The following is a 13,283-nucleotide window of genomic DNA, read 5'->3' on the forward strand; positions in this document are numbered from 1 at the left end:
CACCCGACAAGCTATTTTATGACAAATTCCACAGCTAAACAGTAGTAGGGTTTTCCCCTTCGTGCAGCGCCGTGGGGCTGATGAATCACTATCCCTTTTCAGCTGGTAACTAAATTGAGACGAGTGCTTTGCCTTCCCGAGTGCCAAAGCCCCCGGGGAGCGGCACCACGGCTCCGTGTACCCCAAAAGTCTCTTCCGTGCCCCCCTCTCCAGACAGGCCGGGGCCGCAGCTCCCGGTAGAGCCCCGCGGGGTCCCTTTAAAGGAGGCCGGTCCAGGGGCGTTGCCATGGCAACGGCGTGACAGCCGTGACCGGAAGTGGTCCGGGTCAGAGGCCGCGCGAACATGGCGGCGGCCCTGGCGCCGATGGGCGATGGCGGCGGCGCGGCGGCTCCCTGAGCTCCCCCCGCCGCGGCGCTGCCTCGTCCCAGGTGAGGAAGGGAGGGGGGGCCGGGCCGCGGTGCTGGCGGTGGCAGCGGCTCCAGGGCTCCGCCGCTGCCCTGGCCTCGCCGGTTCGTTCTCGCCCGCCGGGCTCTCACCCGCCTCCCGTTTCTCTCCAGGCATGGTCGCCGCGCTGTAGGAGGGCGGGAGCCGCGGCGATGGAGGAGAGCCCCTGAGCCTGTCTGCGGAGGCGTTGCGCGTGTGTGAGACGTGTACGGTACCCAAAACCTCGGTTTCAGTGCTGCTGTTTTTGTTGCACTTGAAGGAATAAACGGAGGCCTGTTGCTATAGTCTCATCCTTAATATTTTTCCTATTGGGAAAAGTGGAGTCTCTTGTTTAGACCTGCACGTACACAGAAGTCAGTCAGGTTTTTTCCAGCTGTAGCTGGGTGGTTTTCCCTGGTTACTGTGTCACTTTTCCCGTTAGTGTTGGCGTGTGCTGCTGTCTGGGCTGGCTGTGCCCTCTGGCAAAGCTAAACTTTGACCTGAATGGTCTCTTGTGTAAGAAGTGCAGGGTGGGTATCAGAACAAGGCTTGTAACTTTGCACAACTGAGCTGTTCGGGACATAGCTGTGTCTGCAAGGAGCTGCATAATAAAAATAAATACTGGAGTTAAACTGTGTGTGCAACTTCACGTTGGCGCTTATATGCATTCAGTGTTCTCGGTGGTCACTGGACTTTTTTAGTCTCTACTTATGCCAGTGCACAGCGTGGACTACACTGATGAGTAGTGTATTTAGCTTATTGATTGAAAGTATCACTGTATCTCACTGACTTCATAGCAGCTGGCTCTTCTGTTCAAGACACCACCCAGTCTCTGCTTTTGCACCACTGGACTTTTCAGTAGGAGATACCACAGTAATATTTTAATGTTTCTCAAGCATAAGCTTATTCTGCTGCAAGAGACTAACAGATGGGTTCTCCCCTTCCCTGTCCTCCTTCTTGCTTTATAGATTGGACTTTTCAGTAATAGGTACAGCAATATTTTAATGTTTCTCAAGCATAAATTTATTCCACTGTAACACAGAGATCAACAGATGGATTCCCCGCCCACCTTCCTGCTTTACGAAATGGGGAAACGAGGGGAAAAAACAGAAAGCCAAAGTATGTCTTAAATTGAACACAGAAATCTAAAATGAGTTGGTTGAGTTTGTAATAATGTTTTATGGTATTATCTAATACTCTGAATGCAAAGCTGCAGTGGCAGCTGTACTGTCTGACTCCTCAGCAAATCAAGGTACACTTTAACATGTGAATACATAGTTTGGTCAGTGTGTGGGCTGCAGCTGAGGAGTGTGGTCTCACTCCTTTGCCATCACTGGTCATGAGTTATTGCTACTCTCTTTGTAGTGGATTTAGTGGTTGGATGATTTCAGGGACAGTTGATCTAACAGTTTTATGGGGATGGCTTTCTGTCAGATGGAAGCTATTCTAGGGAGTGCTTGCTCTGATATGAATGAAAGCTACTTCTCCTTCTGCCCTAATATAAACCAGCTGTGGGTCAAGTACAATGTGAAACTGTACCTTGAGAAACCAAATCTTAAGTTGGTCATTCAGAAAATCAGAACTATACTTAAAACTTCTGAAAAGCTTCAATTAAAAAAAAAAGTCAGCCATGTGTAGGGAAGATGTGGTAACAGTGAAGGGAAGGACTCTTTCCAGAGTATTTTCTCTGTTCGCTGCTTGCCAAAGTGTTTCTGTGCTGAAAGAGGGAAGTCACCCACAAAGCCTTCTTTCAATCTCAGGGGCTGGTCTGCTGTGTCCACTCAGTGGGGCAGAATTTTGAAGGAAAAATAATGTTGTACCCTGCTGTAAAAGCCACACTGAAGTTGTGCAGGGAAACCTTGATTCTGATATGGTCCAGCTCCTCAGCCTTGATGAGTTCTGCTTTCATGGAGTTGCCTGCCCTCTTCACAAAAGCAATCTGAAAAGAAAATAGGAAGTGTAATAAGGTGTCTTCTTCACACCCACCTGGGGTTAGGATTTGCTGGATTTAGGATTTTGCTGGATATAGGATTTTAGTGGTGTTAGGATTTGCTGGATCAAGTAACCCTTTTTGAGTTGCTCAGGTGGCATATGTTTCATCTGTTCCTACAGCATCTCTACTTCTTCAGCAGCTATTTTTAGTAAATCCAGATTCTCAATTCTTAGATTCTTAATCATCTGAACTGTCTCAGGTATAAATCCTCTTGTCCTGCTGCTGGCTTTCTGTCTGATTCTGTCCAAGACTTATCCTTATAGAGTTTCTTTCTCTTAATTTTTGTCTAAACAGTCTCATATGCATCTTTTCTTTCCTACCACTTGTCCCGTCCTTCAATGTGCTGCTACCCCTTACTGCTCCCAACTCTGCTTTACCACATTTTTTACTTTTGTTGGCCACTCCTTCCAGCTTCTTGGGACATGCAGAGGTTTTCTGTCAGTTTATGCTTTCCTCCTATCTAGTCATCATTTACAAATGATCTGTCCTTCTTTCCTTATTTCATTCTCCTGTTCTCCACTTAGTCTTATTCAGGGCTGCCCCTTCCTTGTTCCCTTATTTCTTCAGGTCGTGGTGCTGAGAACACACAAACAAGATTCCTCATGTTCTGTATGAGGTATTGATTTCCACAGTTTGATTTAATGTTTTATTAGAAATGGCCTGAGGAGAGCTGGCTTGTTTGTGTTCTGTGCGTGGTGTTTGGTCTGCACTCAGAGCTAAGAGGGAGGGAGATGGAACCTTTAAAGAGTTGCCTTTTTTTAAACAGGTCCCAGCTGAGTGTGGGCAAAGGCTTGCAGTTTGAATTCACTATTTGTTGACTTGGCCAAAAAAATAAATTGCTCCTGAAAGGCAGTTCTGCACTGTAAAGTCCATTGCTGCTGCTGCTGCTGCTGCAGGGCACAGCGAGATGCGAGAGAGCTGTGTTAGCAGAAATCTTGAAACACAGACAAGATGTCTCTCCTTTTTCTACATCTTTTTCTCTTAGTTGAGCTAGTTTACTTCTGAACTTGAATAAAGTGAATTTAATTTACTTAATTTGATTTGTTTGTATTAGGGTTTCTTGTATGCTTGGGCGTTAAAAACTGGGAGAGTCTTTACTTGTCAGTACAAAATTAATTGCTTCACTATGTTCACACACTATCTTTTCTTGAGTTTGAGAAAATTAGTTTGCCTTTAATCTGACAATAGGCTTAGGTGATTCCCCCCTGCTTTTTTTCACCTTGCTTTTAAGTGTGCTCTTCCAACATTTTGCATCTGTGTTACAGAAACTCCTATGACTCTTGAGGAGCTTGTTTTGGGCATCCTTTGGTATAAAACCTGCTATTGATGTTATCTTAGGTATCAAGAGAGTAGGTATTGCTTTCATTGCAGTGGTTCTGAAAGTATTGCTTAATCTCAGGTGCTTTCTCATTAAGCTTACAATGATTTTGTTATTTTTAAGGCATCCAGCATCTCTTACGGTTGAGAGAAATCTATTTGCTCTTCTCTTTTGATGGCAGCTTCAGAGGTGCCATGAAGGCTAAATGAAGAGACTGCCTTAAGAGTCTGTATGAAGCAGCTATGTGGATCACCACACACTGCTTGTAGAAAGAGAATTAATTTTTTTTGAAAAATTTCTCTAGTCCTTTATAAAATTACTGTTTGATTTATGATGTTCTTATGAACTGCTGTGTCCCTAGACATGCTCACAGTTCCTTGGTGCTTTCATATATGAATGACAGATTGTTTTGTACTCCTTTCACCAAATCAGTGAAACAAGAGACTGGATTGCAGTCAGAAGAGTCAAAAGATAACCAAACACCCAGGCTTTTAAAGGAGACCAAGAAATAAAACACAACCAAGCCATTAGTTTTTCTTGCTAAATTACAGACAAACAATGAAAGGCAGTGTAGGTACTGACAAGTACCTGCAATCATAACTTTTAAACAGTAATGGAGTTACTTTGATTTTCTGGAAACCTCTTAGTTGCATCAAACTGCTAATGATTGTTGCAGGTCAAGATTTAACTTACTGTTCAAAGTAACTGGAATTCACAATGGTTATACATGACATTAACAAACAGATCTGGGATTAGTGTGTGATTCTATTTAATTTTTGTTTCCTTTTAACTTTTGGATGGTCAGTATGATAATCATTCCACCCAAATGTCTATTTGGAAGACCCTCTCTGGTGTTTGAAGGTAAAAATGTCACTGCCTTGCTACATATGGGAACTTGGGTGAAATGCCTCGTGTGACCACTGGTGCAGTTTTACCAGTGATAAATGTGCTGAAAATCATCTGTTCAGCTTGATCAGCTCTTTGAGAGACAGAAGCAACAGATAAGATTCCATGACTTTTTTTTTTTCCCCTCAAAGAAAATTCTTTAAGTAATTAATTCCACATCACTTGGTAATTTTGCTCTTAGATTTCGTTATGGTTACTCTTATCTAGTGTTGGTATTGATGTTTAACATTGATTTCCCCAGTCTTCACACAAGCAGCGCTCTGCAGCCTTCATTTGTTTGGAGCAAGTATTAGCATTATGTGTTTTGAATTCAGAAGATAATTGCATATCTTGCAAATTACCCAATGGCTGTTTCATCTTGAAACATTTAGAAATCCATTTCAGTTTCTCATAATTATAATGTTTTAGTCAGACAGCAATCTAAACTTAGGACAGCACTTTGGCAGTGATATGCTTGTTTTTCTAAAATGAGAACAGTTTCTGTGGTTAAATTTTCCTTTCATTTAAGTATAGATTTTAATCAGCGTAGGCCAAACTTTTCCAACCATCTTTAAAATTAGCTCAAGCCATCTTTTAAAAAGTATGTTCTCCTAATGTGATTTAACTTATGTAGAAAAATGTATGCAGAAATTAATGGTTTTTAGCTGATTAATGCTTTTGAAGTGTTTTTGCAATTTGTTTGCAAAAAATGTTTATAGACAGGCTCAAATATGATGATACTAGTAGCCTCTTTAAGAAATACCACTGAAAGCACTTCATGCTGTGCTTCTGAAATTTGAAAGGTAGCTGTTCAGAAAGAAACTGTAAATTCCACTCATCAAGAGCTAAATTACAACATCAGACCAAAGTAAAATGCCGGTGTTTTTCCAGACTTCCCTGCAAGCATTGTTGTGGAGATTACTGAAGTTTTCACTGGTCATCTTGTACATCTGCAGGCAGGGTATAGTTACCATTTTCAGTTGGTGAGTTAAAGTTGTAAATAGATGTATAGCAAGTGTAAAGCTTTGTGTAGAGGATAGGCAACATTGTATATATTCCCACATAGAAGTGGGAAGGAGTCTGAATTGTATCTGTCAGGTGGTTATTACACCTCTCTGAGTTACTGCTAAACATTTGGTAGTTTCAGTTTCTAGAAAAATATTAAGAAAACTCACAAGCAAAAAGACCCCCAAAATTGTTACCAATCTTATATCCCTGTTTTTTACCCAAATGCAGGAGGAAAGGTCTTTGCTGTACCCAGAAAGTTTTCCTGTTGGCAGAGTGTTCAGAGATCAAGGGAGTCAATCTGTCAGCAGGCTTCTCTTCATTTCTTCTGATCGCAGGTAGAGTGAATTCCTTTCACGGAGAAATGTGAAGACAAATGTAAGAGAATGATGAGTTCTGTGGATTTCCATTATATGGAATGCAGGATGTTTTTACAGGAGATGTGCTGGTTACCTTTGATACACTGTTTCTCAAATGAAAATAATGTCGAAAAAAATTCTGTCCTAGTTTGGACATGGAACTGTGAGAAAGCTTACTTAGTTTTTCAGGTGCTTTATTTTATTATTCAGACACTAGAAGGACTAGATCCTTCTAGTTTTTAATACTTACAGTAATCATGCATCTGTTCAGCTGATTTGCTGTCAAGATCACATTTGTTACTGTGACTTTAGTGATCTGCTAAAATGCCAAGAACAATGGTTTTGAAAAAGCTGTTAGTACTATAGGAAGAATAAGCAATAACAAATTTATTAATGACTGGTAAAACGTACCTTTTTTTTCTAATTGCTGCAGCTTATGCTGTTGCTTTTGAGAAACTTAAGTGAAACAAACACTTTTTAATTTCAGTCAACTTTTTTTTCCCATGAACAGGACTAACTCTTCCCCAGAATTCATGTGATACAGTGGGAATTTCTCAATTATTCTGCTCATTGAATAGCAGTTACATGCTTTGTGCTCATTGAAAAACAGCTTTTAACTCTTCTGGTGTGGTAAGCCAGGAGACAGTGGTGACTACATGCTGATCCATGGAAGATAACTTTTCAAAGTGAGCCAAGCTGCAAATGGGCTTTCAGGCTATGGTCAGAACTTGGAGCTTGTTTCTGGTTCTGCTGTGTAAATTTTTGGGATTGTGTATCAGCTGGAGTTGGAGGCCATGTGCGCCAGGGAAGTCATTGCTGGGTTCTTTAACAAAGCCAAGGAAAACTACAAAAAGTTTCTCAAAGAGCAAAACAAGTAGAAGAAATACTTACCTGTTAAGTCTGTTGGGAGCCAGTTTATTTTTAATTTTTTTTTTTTTTAACTCTTCACTCATGGAAAACCTCTTTTTCTTGAGTACCATATTTTAGAAAGTACGAGGTAATACCACTCAAGGTTATTGAGCCAACTCATAGATTCTGGTAAGGTAAAGCTAATAATTTCCTATCAGCCTCCTGCATAGACAGTAGCTTTCTTCTGGTCTTCCCTCTTCCATGTGAAAACAATGCTTAATCTGTCAACTTAACTAGTGAGTTCCCTTAAAAATAAAACAGTTTTAGCAATTTCTTTTAAGGTCTCTTGCCCAGGTCAGTGCATTTGTCCTTGGGACAAGTAAAAATGATGCACTGCCAGTGAACTATTTATGTGTAATTCATCATCAGATAGTGGAAACAGTTAATGTTCTGGGAATTGGCATGCCTTTCACATTTGGGAAGGGGGTGTTGGTTTGTTTTAATCTCTCTTAAATAATCGCAGACTGTCTAGGAAGATGGAATGTAATGTTCTGGTTATGTTTGATCTTTCTAACCTTTGGAAATAGACTGTTTCAGAAAAGGATTGGTCTTGCTGCATTTTTTACTTTCTCCATCAGATGGATAGATTTTGCACTAGAGTTTCCTTAGAAAAATACTTGTGTGTCAATGTGATTTACAGTAAATCTTTTGCAGACTCGTCTGTTTCTAACCATTGGAAGTGACAAAGGGTGTGTCTCTCCCAAAATTATGGCTTTGCTCAGAGAAGTGTGTTCTTTTATTAGGAACATTGGGTTTGAATTTTCACTTGAATACCAAGTTTTAAATGAAATCCTTACAGTATCCACTATTTCCACGGGTCTACTATGCATTACAAAATTGATATTTCATTATTTTGTGATAAATGGTTCTATCTTTAGATACTTCCAATTCCAATTTACTTGGAATGATAATTTCTGTAAAAACATATCTCGAAGAACGTTTTCACTTGTATTGTACTAAAGGTAGGCATTGCACTTTTTGTATCTCAGTCATATTCTGAAGAAAGAGTCTTGATTTTTTTCGTAAATATTGGGAAGCGTTTAGTTTTGCACCTCTCTTGGATACAGGGTTAGATGTTGGACAGCGTCAGCTCCACTAAGCAATAAAAAGAATCACACTCTAAGACAATACTTGAACTGAATGGCACATCTTATTTAGATTTTGACAGTGAGTAAAAAAGCAGCATGTTTATCTTATCTACCACCTTAATAGTTTTTGAGTGACAAATGCCTGCAAAGATGTCAAGGGTCAAAGAGCTATTTTTTTGTGTCTGTTCTTATTACAGCAGGTCATCGAAGGACCGTGAGAGATGACTGATCTGTAAAATTGAGACAATGGCTCTGTAGTTATGGAAGGATGGAAATTAGGTTTAGGCAGAAGCAAATGTGGCTTGAGTGGTCACAATAGGCATATTGCTAAAATGGTTGTTGATAACATAGGAATACGTATTCTGTCTAAAGGGAAAAATAGCTGAAGTGATGTGGTTTTTGTTAAAGTAATTGCAATAGGCTGATCTACTGAAGAACAATATGACATGATACACAGCACCCTTGTGCAGTAGATATCTTTGAAAACGTACTAATATGTAGTTTTAATTGAAGGAAGAACCTTATGAAGAGTTTAGAGGATCTAGTAAAGTTTGGTCCTTTCAGTCACGTGTGAGCAAGATTTTCTGGTCATAGCTTTGGATTTCAGTGCAAGAGATTCTCTGTGTACAGTTTTAACACAGATGATAATGTTTACTAGCAGTATCACAAATTGACATACTGGCTAGGTGATGCCCCAAAAAGGGAAAATAGTACTTGCAAAATTTTGTTGTACATAGAGTTGCATAGGCTGCAGAATATTACAGAATGAAAATTTTCAGCAGTACTGAAATTTATCTGATCTGGCAGACTAATATATTAATTAGTTGCTTACAGTTAGTAAGTACTTAGTAAGTGATAATTGACTTAGTAAGTACTTAGTTGAGTACTTAAGTTTTTAAGTACTTAGTTATTAATTATATAAAGTAATATTTTAATTAATGCTTATAGCATAACAAGAGGAAAGGGAAATTGTCTGAAGGTATTTCTTCATCACTCGAAGACTGCTGTTACTGCTGTAGCTTTCCAGCAATTTAGCCAAGGGTTTACAACCTTTACAGGGAGTAAGTATTACAAACTGCAGAGCAAATGCCTTTGGTCTCAATATCCTGTAAAGATCCTATTCCCCAGGATCTTTTTTCATGTGGAACCTTAGTTCTTCTGCATTCAGCTGGTACACGTCTCCCAGCTCTTCAGAACTTGTGTTTTGGTGTTAGTATGGAGGAGTGGCCTGGCCTTTGGAGTTGTATCTTCTGTGAGACCTCACTGTCTGTCCTTCTTTTGAGAAAGGTTATGTTGTGCTTTTTTGCTGATTTCAATCTCTTGAGTGATTTTAATGTTTAGAGTGAAGTTATCAAGAGCTTTCATTTCTGTTTTGGGAGATACTTGTTATACAACTGTCAGTCACTTGTTCTTAAGAAGAAACCAACCATCTAGTTAACATCACTCCCCTAAGCTGAACCTTACTGAGATCTGTCAGATTTCCACCAGACATGTACTGAGGAGTAGAACATAAAAGTGAAGTTCGTGTTGGAATGGGATCTGGAGAGAAGCAAAGTTGTGGGCAAGTATTTTTCCGTTTTCCAAATGTTAAGCTTCAACCAAGTTAATAATATTTCTCCAAAAACATTAGTCGGCTAATTTAAAGCAAAACTCTAGAACTGTTATATCCCACATGGCATGAAACATTCCTGTTGTTTTTTTTTCTTGGTGTATTAACTTCTTACACAGAAAGGAAATGAATTTTAGAAAGAATGTTATACATAAACCATTTGAGACATTCTCTGTTAAGGAAATACCATCTGTCAAGAAAGATGCAGCCAATGTTGAGTTATATTAAAAACATTTTAAAGGAAATATTTCTCAAGGAAAAGTGGATTAATTAAAACATTTTAACTATTTTTGCTCTGGAAGAAGGTTAGAAAAGTTCTATATAAGCATTCTAAATGCAATCATAATTAAAAGCTCAATTTATTTTTTTAGAAGGAAGTTACCTTGGATAAGTTGCTCCTTAATGTAGAATAAAGAAATTTTCTGACTCCCATGTAACTAGGAGGAAAAATAAAATTAAAAAAAAAAAGACTTGGAGTCATTATAGTTTATTACCTTCAAATTCTGTAAGCTTGCTTTCGTTGATTCTTCTTGGTGGACAGAATTTATTTAATATGAAAGCCCTAAAACGTAACTTGTTTTCCTTTGGAATGTTTTTGTTTGAAAATCAGTTCTTTTACGAGTGTTTAATAGCGGTAGAAGAGATTATTTTGCTTCTGTGGAGGAAAATAGTGAAGTACTCAAAAATGTACCTTGATCAGGCATGTGAGACATTAAATATGATAGGATTTGGTCTTTCTTTAACCCAGTCTAGCCTGCTGGCTTTAAGGAGTTGTACACTGAATATACAGATTTACTGTAATGGTTTGAAATACAAGCTTTTGGTTTAATTAGCACTTTGCTCTTTTGCCCATTAACCCGTTGATGCTGTCAGATCTACCCTGAAATGTAGCAAATGCAAAAACAGTTATGTCTGTTACCTTTCTCGGTGATGTTCCAATTGACTTTTTTTTTTTTTTTTTTTTTTAAATTTAGCTGAAGAGTTTGAAGGGAAGGCTTAGGATGTTATGGTTATGTGACCGATTTAAATGTCGAGGTTTTGATTTTTGAAAAGGATACATATTGTGCATGGGAGTGTTAGTTCTTCCTCAGTTTAAGATATCCTACCTTCTCATCAGAGTGTTTTCCTTTGTTCCTTGAAAATATTAAAATGACATTTCTCAAGTTACATGATTGCTATTAGAGATGAGCAGCTGTTATTCCCCCAGATTCTCTTCACAGTAGGCTTGTGATCTTAGCCTTTGTTAAAATACCAACAGAAACATAAGTACCAAATGATATATGGGCTAAATTTTTTAATGTCACCCACATCTCCATATTTGAATTGATAGGCTGTAATTCCATTAACACATTCTCTTTTTTTTCCCCTTAGAAAACTTGCTGTTCAGCATGGCTTGTATTTTAGGAATGCCTTAAAGATTTAAAGAATGTGGTCTGTAGAACACATTTTACTTGTTGCTCATGCTTGATGTCGTATCCTGAACTAAATAAAGGAGTGAAGATGATCAGCTTAAGGTTTCTGTAAAGTGCCACTGAAGAGTTAGATTTTATTTTTTACTTAAAAGCAAGATATGTATCATTATTTACAGTAACTAATTGCGATCCTTGTATTGAATAGTAAGATTTCAGGTCAGACATCTATAAAATAAAGAATGCAAAGCTTTTGCAGCTGCAACTGAAGCTGATAGCAACTGTGAGTTGTGCTTGTGATGTACTGCACACTGACAAATATTCTAAAAAAAATTAGTCTGGAAACATTCCAGATTAAGCAGACACAATTCATATGCTGTGTGCTGTAGGCCTTGAGTTATAAAAATGTAAATAGGATCTTTTGTGAAAATAAATTACTGAAATATAACATTTTCAGATAGTGGTATAATAAACATAAGATGGAGAAAACAGAAAAAAATAGAGGGGGAAAAAAAGGATATTTTTCCTAGGATTTTAATAGCTTAGTCTAATTTTAGCACTGTACTATGAGGAGTACACTGCTGTTGAAGCATTAGATGAGGCAGGGTTCCTGTTTGAAAAAACAAACCAACCAGGAAGCAACAACCTTAAATCTGATGTTTTATGATTTCTGTATGTTTCATTGTGCAGCTTCAGTATCCCAAATGTTTTTTGAGGATAACATGAAGGTGACAGTTTATGAGGAGTGTGCTGGGAGGTGCTGCGTCCCCTGAGCAAACTGTACTTATGCTGAGGATAATTACCCTGCTAAAGGTGATGTTCTTCCTCAAGTAAATTCTGGTGGTGCTGATCTGGCCTAAATGCTCTTCAGGCTGAAACTAACAATTGTGTGTTAGGCTTCCACAGAATCACTTCATCTGTAGTCTGAGACTGTGCTTTCCTGGCAGTCTGTGTTATTGTATGCAAATGACAGATAGCCAAGATCAATGCTGACTCCAGAGAGAAGTCGATGGATTGAGTTCCTGAATATAGTATCAAGATCACTAACCATATCAGTGCCAGGAAAAAAAAATTTGTCACTATTCCAAGTTATTTCTACAAAGAAGTTAATCGTAAATGATTCTGCAGTTTGACTGAATTATACTTTATGGCTCTCACTTAAATCTTGCTTTTGTCCAAAGTGAAATAGTTCCTTGTCTATTTACGTATGCATGATTGAGTATATGGTTATTGTTCCAAGGAGAAGTAAAAGGATAATAGCCTCTTCTAATTTGTCAACTCACATTTTGAAATTCTTTTTATAGTAACTCTTGTGAAAATTGTATTAGCCATCTAGGACCACTTTTTTCAATTTCAGAGTGATGTCTCTGCAATCAAGATGAGGGATGTTGATTGGGATGCCTTTCTGCCGAGAAATTAATACTGAATCTCTATGCTTTGACTGACTTTTACTGTCTAATTGGTGGTAGACAGCTTTGCCTAATCTTTGTTGGCTTTCACATTTAAGCCTAAAAATGTACTTTTTTTTTTTTTATCTAAACGTACTTTAGACTTTTATGGAATTAGAATTACACAAAGCTTTTTGGTGAACTGACAGACATCTTTGCAGTTGAATAACTTGGAGATGCATTTTGAATGAGGTGTGAAGATTGGAGTTTTAGTTTCATCCTGATTTACCTTATTTGATGATCTCTTAAATATTTTTTTCAGCTTTTGATCGAGAATACAGTGATAACTTTCATGGATATATCTGATGACAAATTACAATTAATGCCTTGAATTCCCTACTAGTAAAAAAATAATATCCCTCTAAGAATGCTTAAAGTAAGAACTTTGGTGGGAAAAACTGTTATCTTTTCAAAGTATATTTCTCTTACCTGATCTGTGTAATAGAAAGTAACTAAATTGTGTTATCAAAATGTGTAACAACTCTATCAAAATTGCAGATTGTAGATGTTATTTAATAGGGCATCCTGCAGCTGACTTGAGGTGGTTCTTAAAGTATAGAAAAAACCTACTTTCAGTTTAAAAGAGTCTGTTATGATATCTCTTGAGGTAATTTCCCATCTACATGCTTGATATCTTTATCTGACAGTATAGAAGCTAGAGATAGAAAGTTATAAAGAGAAATTATTTGACTGGATAAACTGTTATGGGAGGGTTGATAGTTGAGTCCCATTTGCCATGTTGTGTTGAATTGTAGCCAAATATTTTGAAATACTTTAAATCCCTGGCGTTCCTGAACAACTAGAGGAGAATCCTTTTCTAATATTCCTTCTAAAAG

At 38.1% G+C, this 13,283-nt stretch overlaps 1 protein-coding gene across 4 annotated transcripts in view; it reads left to right on the top strand.

Moving 5' to 3' along the window:
• The first annotated feature begins 293 nt into the window (after positions 1-293).
• LCLAT1 (lysocardiolipin acyltransferase 1) overlaps positions 294-13,283 on the top strand; it is a 115,038-nt gene continuing 102,048 nt past the window's right edge. For 2 of the 4 annotated variants that reach the window (XM_064648023.1, XM_064648025.1), the window contains exons 1-3: positions 294-429; positions 559-651; positions 5,857-5,963. The gene's annotated coding sequence lies outside the window, so the exon portion shown is untranslated. The remainder of the gene's footprint in view (positions 430-558; positions 652-5,856; positions 5,964-13,283) is intronic. The other 2 variants (XM_064648022.1, XM_064648024.1) reach the window with 1 other exon arrangement.

This window comes from Pseudopipra pipra, chromosome 3 (genome assembly GCF_036250125.1).
Source record: "Pseudopipra pipra isolate bDixPip1 chromosome 3, bDixPip1.hap1, whole genome shotgun sequence".
NCBI lineage: Eukaryota > Metazoa > Chordata > Aves > Passeriformes > Pipridae > Pseudopipra > Pseudopipra pipra.